Source organism: Mya arenaria, chromosome 5 (genome assembly GCF_026914265.1).
Source record: "Mya arenaria isolate MELC-2E11 chromosome 5, ASM2691426v1".
In the NCBI taxonomy this organism is placed as follows: Eukaryota; Metazoa; Mollusca; class Bivalvia; order Myida; family Myidae; genus Mya; species Mya arenaria.
The window spans coordinates 60,915,268-60,928,117 of NC_069126.1; positions in this window are offsets into that span (position 1 = coordinate 60,915,268).

The window sequence follows — 12,850 nt, forward strand, 5'->3', positions numbered from 1 at the left end:
TGTTGTGTTACAACGGGATTTGCGCGTGCAGATGGTTGTGTAGTGTGCGAATCCAGATCATGTAGTCTAGTGGTGTATACGTTACAGCTTGGATATCCCAGGCGAATTGTGGCGTAGGCTGGAGCGGATCCATACCATGTCGAGTGGTGTTGAGTTTTATACAGCGAGGATGGCGTTACATGACTGTTTTATTTTACATATTTTGGAAGTAGTTCCTGCTCCCGAAATTTATATTTTCAAGAATGTAGATTCTCCTTTCACGAGTTCAAAATGTTTCAATACCAACGTGTGAGTTTTGCTTTATAACAACTCATATGTTCTTCATTCCAAACACATTGAGCTGAACCATTTGTTTGCAAATGATATCTTGTAAACATACTATTGTCCTGTTGGACTGTTTATCCCTGATTTGAGCTCTAATGCACCCTTAGTTTTATTTTACAACGATTGTGAAACAAGTTATTACAACATTATATTAATCACTCTCGTTGGCCCGATTTCACGCGAGAATGTGGTCTTGCGTTGTTGGGGAAACCGGAGAACCTGTAGGAAACCAAGCAGTGAGAAGCGAGTGCGAACTCTGTTTCACCTTGCCTTATGGTATCTTCCACCAAACGTGAGAAGGTTCCCCAGATTACAATGCCCATACCATGACTGACATGGAAGTGCATGTACTTCTTGGTCAATTTGGAATCGACGCTTTGAATTGACTGGTGGTTGCTTTGGCAGAATAGCTGTCGAGTGGGGTATACCGTTCCTTTGTTTCCATCATATCCTATGTTTGGTAAAAAGAATCCTATATCATCACTTACAACCATGACAATTCGGTGCGTTAGCGGCTTATTTGTCATCGAGTACGCAATTACAACATGTTTTGGAAACAATATGCTTGTCAAAATAGGCCACCGAATGAGGTATCATAAGTATTATCGTTTCAGCATGTTTTGAATAACGTAATACCGCTTAATCTGCTTGACTATTTACATTTACTAAAGTTGCATATTGGCTGCCACCCCAATATTCTATTGAATGGCTGTACGATCAATGCCAAACGATCACCAATCAAGAGAGATACCGAATCATTTACTGCCCTGTCCGATTTTTTCTAAAAGGTACATTTTTATGTAACGACCTGTTCTTTTCATCATTTAATACACATCTTAGTTGATGAATCGTCTGAATATGATCTGTAAACTATACGTAGTAGTTTATATGTGTAATGTACACGTATAGAAGTGTATATAACTTGTCGATCAAGTTAATATGGGTGAATAATATATAACTTTATAGAGGGCGATATTTACTAAACATCAATTTGCCCGTGCTACATTTACCGGCACTTCACTCCTGTTAGGGCAACATTATAAGACGGACGAATATAATATTGTCTTTATTGTCTTTATTGTGATATTTATTCTCGTAAAAAATATTTAGCTGCAGGTATGTTTTATAACATTATTATTCGTGAATTGTTCTTCAACCCTTTATTGTTTTATACCCTTCATTCATGGTTTAATTAGTATTCTTGTATTATGTAGTTATGTAGTTATGTATTATTCGTTTCTGCATGACATATGACATGTTTCATTTATTCAAAGGTCTTCTGTTTACCCTTTTTACTTCTACTAAAAATAAAACTACAATATCCTATCATTGTTGAAAACTATACTCCCGACTGCATTTATTGTTTCCTAAATTACCTGTTCTATTCAAAATAACGCATTTAAATATAAAGCATGTTGTTTTTGATAGTCAATGTTTGTTTTATTATTCAATAGTTATTGATCAATATTTTAATGTCTTACATACTTATTGTTGAATCACCAAGAATAACATAACGTTGTATATTTTTTTAAAGTAAATCGCTCACAGATGTGATTTTGCTACATAAAAGTCAAATCGAGTTATTTTGACTTCATTCTATGAACAAACACCAGTCAACAATTGTAAGACTTATTTTCTTATCCATATCGTTCAATTTACTATAACACAACAAACACTTTTCGGTAAAAGAAACCATCTTTAAAAACGTGTGAACGATATATGACTTTTGATGATTTTTTTTAATGAACTTTTGATGATTTTTTTATTGATTTTTACAAGCCAGTGCCCCGTTTCTCCGTTTCAATAAGATATCGTGGTCGTACACCTAACGCTGCTGGAGAGTGCTCAGGTTCACCAGTCAAGTAACGGTCAGAATCTATGCAATAAATACACTTGCGATACTTCGATTGAAACGCAGTTACGCGAAAAGCGGACTTACGCATAGAAACCTTACGATTTTTATTGAACCGGGACCCAGGGGCGGGTTCAGGATTTCGCGTTAGAGTGTTCGCACTTAACGAAAGAACGCCCCTTTCCCAAAGAATATGAACAATATATGGTTGTATAGGTTAATTGTGGCTTGAGGTCGTCATAAAGGTAAATATTAGCCGTCTATGTCTGGAACAGTGCATTTAAGTGCATTCAAATGCATTCAAGTGCATTCAAGTGTATTATTATTATTTTCAAGTTGTTTCTCAGATACTTACATAAAAAGTAAAATTGGTCAATTTGAGAGGGGGGGGGGGGGCGCCGGATGCGCCCCATCTAAATCCGGTATTGCAAGCAAAATGCGAAATTATCGGCCTGTTGTTCTTCGAGTTTGAAATAAGAAACGGAAGAAAGAACATATTGTAGGGTATAACTGTATCTTCGTAAAATACACAAATGGAAACAGCGCTTACCATTAGATTCAAATGTACCTTTGCTTCTAAATAGTTCAATAGAAAGAATTTTGCTGTATTTTTTCTCCTCAAATTCAATTTTTATATTTATATACTTAACTCTAAAGCAGTTAAAAAATAGCAATAACAGAACAATTGTTTCTAAACGTCGATGTGGTAAAAGGATCTACTGACATGTATGGAAAGACATGTCTTCGTTTTGGTGATGAAAAACCCGTCCGGAGAATCTATATAATCATGGAACTATGTTATTACTGAGTCGTGTCCGGGGGCAAAGAAAAATGAGTAAAGGCCTTAGCAATCGCAAGGCGGTGCGGCAATTGATTTAGACACAATAATTGTACATATAAATGATGTGCTTTCTCAAGCAATATCAACCATTGATCTGGTCCTATTTTTGTTACTCCACTGGCGCATTTCAGAGCTCCGAACCATGGCGATAACACAATAGCGGAAGTGCCAAGTCAAATGAACCCGGATGTACAACTAATAAATTAGCGGGAAATTGGTGTTGTCATGAAAAGCTAAAATAGAAGTATTGTTGTTTTAGAACATGACCACTTTTTAGCAGAAATAAAGCCTTTGATTGGAATCATTGTTGTGCGGCATTAATTCCTCAGAGCCATTTTTGCCACGAAATGGAACGTTATCGTGCATCAAAGTAATATTAAACTCTACTGGATGTGCATAATCACGCATTCCTTAAGTGAATAAGTGGCATTGAGTGAAATTGTTATAAAAACTTTAAAAGGCTTTTAAAAAAATATCTGAGTCTCAAATTGCTCTTGGTCAATTAAGGAAGAAATGAACGTCGTCATTATAAATTCAAGATCGTAATTGGAAATTCAGATGGAAAATAATGCAAATCTCTTCCATGATTGTTCTTCTTCTATGTTCTGTTCAATGTTGTTCTCTTTGCCTTAATTTAATAACATAAATTAGATTCAAACATGCTTTTCCTAGACCAAAAAGGATGTGATGCAAACTATTTCATCTTAGGTTTTAGCACTTAAATGTTTTTAGTTAGTGCCGATGGCGTTCTGATTTCATATATTACTACATGTTTCCTTCATCACTCACACATATTAAGTAAAAATAATGCAACGTATTTTATTTTTTAAATAAAATATTTCAACATGTTGCCGGGCTGAGACTTGTGACCATTCCAGGGGCTCTCAGATTAGTTAATAAGTATTATATATATTTCTTTAGGTTAAAAGAGTCACCTTCTAAACGTAGAATTTCATTAGGTTAAATGCATTTCCTTTACTTTCAAGTTTCAGCTGTCAACTGAATTCAAATCGATTTTCAACATTGTTCAACGATAATAATGAAGGGAGAGAGGGGTATTTAAGTGATATTATGAGTATTTTAACACTTCAAAGCAATGATATAAATTATGCATGCATTCTGGTAAATTCTTTTTAAAGGCGAGCATTGAGGTTTTTACAAACACACTGAATATACTTATGGAACAGATAAGAAGTATATGCGATGTTTAGGCGCTTTTTTAACTATCAAATTTATGGCCACGTAGCTATCAATTAAATATGAAACATTTATAAAGGCAATTTTTTTATTATCTGTACCTTAATCATATCCTTATTTAGTTGATATCATTAAAGTCAAATGAGTTAAACATAATTATGCATTAAAACTTATGTCAAAAATATATCAGCCTAAATTCTGACCATTTAAGAAGTTATTAATACTTTTTACGTAAGCTTATGACAACCATAGAGTAAGTTTGACGCGTGATGCGGCATCGTATACAATGTGTGTATGCCACGTGACATATTACATCATGCTATGTCGGAAGGCAATATTTAAAACGAAGGCGGGGTTAAAGCGGCATAGACTGTCCTTTATTTCATTTACAATCATGAAGAAAATGAAAAGTTATCATTGTTTTAAATCATTATTCGCAAAATGTTGCCTTCCGAAGTAGTATTAAGGACGTTATTTATCACGTGGTATACACACACTGGTATAAAAAGCACCACAAACAAAAAGCATGAATTTGTTGTATTATTATTCATAATGGATATTGTCCAAAAAAATAAATAAATAAATTATATACAAAATAACAATCCATGTTGTATGTTCCCATAATGTAACAAAGTGGGTGGGGTAAGTGTCAATATTTTTTTTACATGCATAACATAGATAGGTCAGTCTATATTTTTATATTGACTTCTGAGTCCAGGAAATCCGAATTTCTATTAAAAGATGGCTCAGTTTAGCATTGTATCCATAAAAAAATCAACTCGTTAAGCAAAAAGCTCCCGTAATAAATTTTCCTTAACGCATTTCGTAAATGATTGTATTCAATTATAACTCATTTAAGATTCCAGGTTTATCAAACACAACTTAAATTGTCGAGTTTACGACTAATAAAATTCATCACTATTACCACAAAGGCTACACAAACTTTCAATTTTGAGATTTTGATATTACTTGAGATATACACGTATAACCGTCAAGTTCAATTAAATTTAGAAGTCTGGCTTTCTCCTTTTTTCAAAGCAGTTATTTTTCGTGAAACAGAAACTTACAGACAAACCTCTCGTTTGGTTTAACATTCAATGTTCGTCTTTCACATTTATTATCCCGTGTTCTGTTGTCGTCATTATTGTATCAAATATCAGCACAGGACACTTCGGAAATAAAATAACGAGACCAGTAGATAAACGAGGATGTCTACAAATAATTGGTTGGTAGCATCCCTCATTTTGCATATAATGGCGATCACAAAAAGATTTTCGGTTGTCAATTACAGCGGCGTCATCTCCCAGACCGATTGCAAGAATAGTTCCCTGGTCATTCGGGATTATTTGTATATGACTTGGCGATTCAGAAATAAAACAAACTGCCCGATCCTGAATAATGGTGCACTGGCAGTATTGAACATACCATTGTTGTCAATGAAGAATTTAATGAACAATCCAACGGAGTTTGTTATCAGATTTGAGCCTCGTTATTCTAAAGGCATTTTTACAGAAACAGCCTATAGCCGCCTTTTATATTTACGACTGGATATTTCAGATCTCGACTCAAAGCAATGAAATCACTGTTCCAACTATTCTTAAATGGAAAGCCTTTGTAGCGATTTCGGCGCAAAATCCGACCAAAATCAGCATACATGACTATAGAAGAAACTGCATTGTTGCAGCATGGCTGATGGTCAGAACTAACGTATTGAAAATGTTCATTTCATTTACGTGTGAGCGCACATGCTATTTCATCACAAAACTTGCCGGCACTTTGTTTACCATATTGTTATCAAGTAATACAATCAAATAGCGTGATTTAGATTAGTACCGCTGGGGTTTATGATTTCTTACTTTTTCAAAGATAATCTACTTTTACCGAGTTAAATCATATTATCAAAACCAGAACGTTTAATTATAATGTATCCTGACTTAATAATGTACTTATTACGGTGTTGTCTCTGTCGCTTCCATTCATATTCGCCATTCAAGAAGAATTAGAGCATGTTTTTCGCATTTCTTTCGAATTCGTCTTTTCGCAAAGTTTCGATTAATACAATGTTTGTCCTTCACATTTATTACAAGGTTTTCTGTTGGCATTATTGTATCAAATATCAGTACAGGATGCTTCTGAAACAATTTATCAAGACTAGCAAATACTCGAGGATGTCTGCAAGTAATAAATCAGTAGCAACTTCTTGTTTTTATACAAAATGAAGATTTAAGCTTGTCAATTACAGCGGCGTCATTTCCTGCAGTTGACTTCACTGTAGTTATTCATTTGCTGACCCTCCCGGTTCATGATAAAATATATTTTGAGTTATGTGTAGTCTGTCTGTGTTGTTTTGTTACGAAGTTTCATTAAGTTTCTGTCTTAGCATTGCGCCTTAATACAGGATATTCCTTACTTTATGGGCTACTGGGCTTGTACTTAGTCCGTGTAGTTTCTGTGGTAATATTGGTGATACTTTGAAATGGATAATAGATTGGTGGTTGCGACGTCGGCATTCTTCTAATTACCACCACTGCCATTTCACCGATATTTCTACTTTCAAATTGAAGTTGTACTAAGACTTTGCACCAAAAGCATGCAACATTTCAAATACATGCTACAGAGAATAGTCCGTGCCCGACCTGATGGGTCTCGGTTCAATCATTTGCCTTTAATATTGCACCTTCAATGAAATTAGTGGTTTTGAAAGATTAATTTTTATGCTATAGGCCGCTTACAGAGTGTGTATACCACGAGATAAATGACGTCATATATGCTACGCCGAAAGGCAACATTTTACTTAAAATTATGACTTAAAACAAAGATAACTTTTCTTTCACTACTTTTTACACCATTTTAAATGAAACAAAGGGCAGTATATGCCGCTGAAGGAGCTGCGCCTTCGTTTTATTACCGGAGATTGATAAGGTAATTAGTTTGATCAAACCCTTCGACAAACCTGTTTCCATAATAAAGCTGTGACAGTGCTCCGTCAGACGGCCGTATTTAGAAAAGGTTTGTCGAAGTGTTTTAAGGAACTTAACTCTCAATTAAACTCTGGTAAAAGGCTTCGTAAGCGGCGTAGACTGCGCTATGTTTCATTTAAAATGGTGCAGAAATAGTGAAGTTATCTTTGTTTAGAGTCTTTATTCGAAGCAAAATATTACCTCCCCATGTAGCATTTATGACGCAATTTATCACGTGGTATACCCACACTGGCTAAACCTGCAGAATTTTATATCCGTAAATCGGAAGCTACCATCGGCAAATCGGCATAACATTTTTTAACATTTGCCGAATTACTGCGCGCACGGGAGTATCAACCCCAGAGTTGTTAGAACTGCCGAGGTCGACTCGAAATAATAACCCGGACATAACATTAATCGTATTGCAGATGTAATCGTATGATCATTTTGCGTAGGAAATCAAACCAAAATGTGTTAAATGAAATTATAAGATCACATATTTCCTATAATCTGTTTGTTGGTGGTTGTAATTAATAGGTTCGTATTTTTCTATATTTAAAATAGCCTTAAATCGGCTCATCTTGAACTTTTTTATCAAGATTGTTAGAATGTTCTAACACAAAATAAATGGTTATGCGACTGTTACGCATCAAACTATTGAATAGGTTGTCCGGTTTGTCCTTCTCACCAAGTTGACCCGGGTTTGATTCCCGGCCTGGACGCATGTGAGTTTGGTTTGTGGTCACCAAGCCGGACGAGTGGGTTTCCTCCAGGTACTCCGATTTCTCACACAACACGCAACACAAGAACACACTCTGGCGTTACACCATGTCAAAGAGAGTGATTAATACAATGTTGTTATAACTTGTTTCACAAAGGTTTCTTTTGCAAATCAATTTTACTCACTACTTTTGTAATCATATGGGTATTTCACATATCAGTATTTCAAGTGACTTATACTCCATGGTATCAGCCTAAACACCTAAAAGTATTTGCGAAGGAATTCATGCGCATGCAATTCAGAAGTTTACAATCTATAGTCGTTTATTTTAATTTGTTTAACAAATGCATGACTATACCAACAAAACGAATCAGGTCGAAAACCTTTCAACGCTTTAAGCGCTTTGATCAGAAAATATATATCAATGAAATGCTGTGTTAAATACGGCATCGCTGTATGGCTTTGCTTATGTCCATTGCCCCCGTACATATAGAAACTTAGTGGTAAACTTAAGGCGTATGAATACATTTGATGAAAACAAATACTCATTATTCGTTGATGCTCACTAAATTGAAAATTTAAGCTAATAAAGAAATGTGTTTTACATACACGGACCGTGGACTTTCGTAAAAACAACGCATTGAACAAATATTGCAGAATAAAAGCAAACCTTTCTTTCCCGTGTAAAACATTGTCACATAGAGGGGGCTTTTTGATGTTAGAGTTATACCACTATACGCGTAGTGTATGTGTCTTTTAAATTCAATAAATGGTATGTTTACCTTCGAATAGAGTATCATAGTAGACCAAGGTTCTGTCATTGGGTAATATTTGTATTCTTAATGACGCTAGTTCATAACTTTAAAGGCATCGCTGTTACCTTAAAAGATGAAGTATTTTATGCTGTGCTGATATATGTATATACAAAAACAAGTACAGCGGAGCCAGTTGACTACCTTTGTACCATTAAATTGCCAGTGCAGTAATGATTTTCAATTAAACACTGATGACGATAACTAAGTTGTACGTTTTGAACAACATGTATGTTAGTTGAGAAATAATCGTATTGATAACAAAAAGAAGCAGATTCCCAAACAATATTGATTAAACAACATAAATGCTAGCAACAATCATCACACAAACACACACACACATATATACATATCAATGAAATAGGTTAATGTTTATATAATTACGCCATTTCTGCATAAGTCATGAATTATTGTTATAACTACTCTCTGTTTTTCCTTACGTTATTTGTCAAGTTCAATATTTATCCGAACGTGCAACTAAATGTGCACGTTGTGATGAAACCCTTGCATAAATGTATTATTGAAAAAGAGTACTACGACTTGCTTAAAAGGCTTGTTCATCTGCAGCTGTCCGCTCAATGGGGAAAACATAAAGACAGTTATGGGATCATTATTACCAGGTGTAAATATGACCAAACTACAGTTTATCCGCCATCTTCGAAAACCTACACAAAGACTTAAATTAAACCGTCGTAGTCTCTCTTTACGTGTACCCCTCCCCCACCCCACCCCTGCTTTCTCTGAAACAAGAGTAAGACATCGTTCAACTTGTTTTTTTACCTGAAATGTCTTGAATTATTTACACCGCATTTGACAAAAGTACAAATCTATACGTCACATAATATTTTAGAACTAAAAATCAAATATGTCTCGAATGTTCACTATTTAAAGTCTGTTGTTTACATGAATTAAGATATATTTAGTAGCAACAAGAGGGAATTTTGAATACCTTTTCATAAGTTTGCAAGGTAACAGAATATCAATTGATTTTCTATTACTGCTGGAGGTATTTATGCTGATGTTATCAGGACCTCTTGAGCAAGATATATTGTAACAGACCCTGATAACCTTCCCAAGAGTGGACGCAAATATTAGAACAGTCTTCTGATTCCCACTCTTCCCACTTTATAGGGCTACAATATTACTCTGCTGGATTGCAAAACCTTCTTCGCACCTTAAAGTCTCCGGGATATTTATCAAATGTAACATACAAAGCGATCGAGCTTGTTTGTTCACCGAGATAAATCATCACCAGCAGCCAGAGAGCACATATTTGACCCCTTTATTCCGTGATTTACATTACAGTTAAAGTGATTGTTGGAATCAGAGAGAGACTTAATAGCCATATTTGATGACGTCAACAAGGCGATTAACACGCCGCAGAAATCGTTGTTATCTGTATATTTACAAACCACTTAAATGGCGAAATGGAACTCATTTGATTCCTGATAATCCTTGAGTTACACGGCGACATCCATTATTCCATACTCACTTCAAAGACCCATTAAACACATGCTTCTTTTAAAATACAATGGTAAGGCCTATTCACTGATACCTGATTTCTATCCCTAAATGGAATTGCGTCCAAATTTTAGCGAAGCGATACTACAAGCTCATTTGCTGTCTGACAAAAACACTTGAAACCGACCGTGTTGCATCGTATATGGAATTTAACCGTTAATAAAAGGTACAGGTATCCGTTCAAGGAGGTATTCAAAGTACCATTGGTAATACTTTGAAATAAAACATATGTCAGCAAAATACCAAAATAATTGTAAAATGTTTGTGCCTAAATTGCGTTACATTGAATTTTTCGCATTTTAGAATTCTAATTACTTAATGCTCAATTCAAAACGGAATATTGTTCTTAGTGCTGAGCAAGTCAAATAATTAATGTCCTGCCTCCTTTGTGTTATTTAATTTAAATTGTATTAATTGAAATAGATACTAGCATACTAAATAAAGTCTGGCCTTGTAATCAATCATTAAATGGAAACACAATTATATCGATATGATTGAATTCATTTCTTAATAAGTTGTCCAAAAGTAATTTTGTCTAGTCTCACACTTAAATGATGTAGTTTAAACTTATGTTGACGATTGTGAAAACAAGTTATTAAAACAATATGTTAATCACTGTCGTTGGCACGATGTAACGCGAGAGTATGCTCGTGTGTGTGTGTGTGGGGGGGGGGGGGGGCAATGTTCCATGACCTGTACATGTTGTATATGTTTACATGCACGTGCAATATTTAACATTGTATTGATAATTTTTATTGTCAATGTTTTAATTGTTTCATTTTAATTAACTTAAAATAACTTACGTTATAAAAAATATTTACATATGTTCGAGATAAACGCTTTTCAAAGTATATGGACGTGATAAAAAATGTGTAATATAGTGCTTGTTTAATACCCTAAGTATTCCAAAAAATCGTAAAATGCCAAATGACTGTTTATAAGCATTAACATACATATCTCAGTATCTATCTATGATCAAATGTTTGGATAATTAAATGGCTGTTCTTTTTTCCGCTAAATGATTTTATAGTGTGCCCCTTCGGGTTAATGTTACCAGTCAAAACCATCAAAGTACCGGTATCTCATTATTTTACTAATTACTCTGTAAACTAGAAATGTAGTTCTTGCACTCCGGAAAAATACCGGAATAGCATTTCCGGTGAAATCGGGCGTGATGGAAAATTCGATCTGGCATCCCCCATGCCAGATGAGTCACGCGCCACATCTTATTTCTTTTACTGTGAAGTTTATGGAAATTTAGTATTACATTCCAGCAGATTGCGATCGATTATATTATAAATCTAATCCCAAAATGAAAACAGATAATTGTAAAAAAGGCGTGCAGAGGAACTATTTCACGTCAACCTTGATCTTAAACTGTTACACGTCATGACGTCAGTAAACAACGTTGCATAGACGTTTTGGTATACAAACAAAATGTGTTTTCTTGGATGGTTCCACGAATCTATGACCTAAGGTATGCCAGAAAAATATCAATATTTGATATTACTTTAGAAATATTCCAACTAAGGGACCAGTTCATAAATTGCAGAACAATGCTTTCAATAGTGTCCACGTTGCATGATAAAATATAAAGTTTAGCATGTTTTATAAAATTTGAAACTTTAATTGATAATGAAATCTTAAATTATAATAGCCCTGCTTATCATTTTGAAAATTTTGATTTTAAATACCAACTCAATCATAACAACTCGGCCATCTCCGAGATAGACACAGGCCGAGGTGTTCCGATCGATATCAAGTTCCGCCCTAACAGATGAAGGTTACACGGTACTATTACAATATCCGTTATGTTTGTAAACCTCCTACGCAGTAATCTCCCTTGGCGACAGCAAAAAAATGCCGAGTTTTGAAAAAAAAATAACATTGAGCTTAATTGTTTGTTTTGAAAATGTCATTCGAAAGAATGAACTCCGGATAAGTCCCTCTTGATGTATGGTGTTTTTTATCCCCGTTCTTTATACTCATATGAGTGAAATGTGTTACAAAAACTTATACAAAATATAAAGCAAGGAATTCACATAACATGCCTGTACAAATAAAAGGTGAATTTCATGCTATTGAATTCTATGTATTAGACCATTGAATCTATTTCTTCCGAAGAAACGTATGTATATGTTTGGTATAATTTAGTTTTTTACCGGAGGATAAGCTAAGACCCCCCCCCCCAGAATATCTATAATTTCGGGCTTAAACTATTGTAACAATATTATTAACCATAATGTCCTTCGAGCATTTGTACACCAAAATTTAAAAAAAAAATATCATTGAAATAATAACCATTTATGGTTCCCGCTTGGCTCGATTTTTCCGAGGCTCGAGGTATTTCCGCCGGTCCATAGGAGTTCGAGCCAACAGGGTTCGATATAATAATGTTTTTTCATTAAAAATTAAGTATTTCATATATAATGAAGCAATTATATGATATGATAAGTGAGAAACTCAACTTAAAAGATTGACTTAAGTTAAGAAATGACTAAGGATATTTTATTAATACCGGCCCTGTTCTCAAAGCAATCACAATTTTAGTAAAAATTAGTTATGTTTTAGATATTTTGAAACATTTAAGAATTCAGTTTTCTGCGCCGGAACCACAAACCC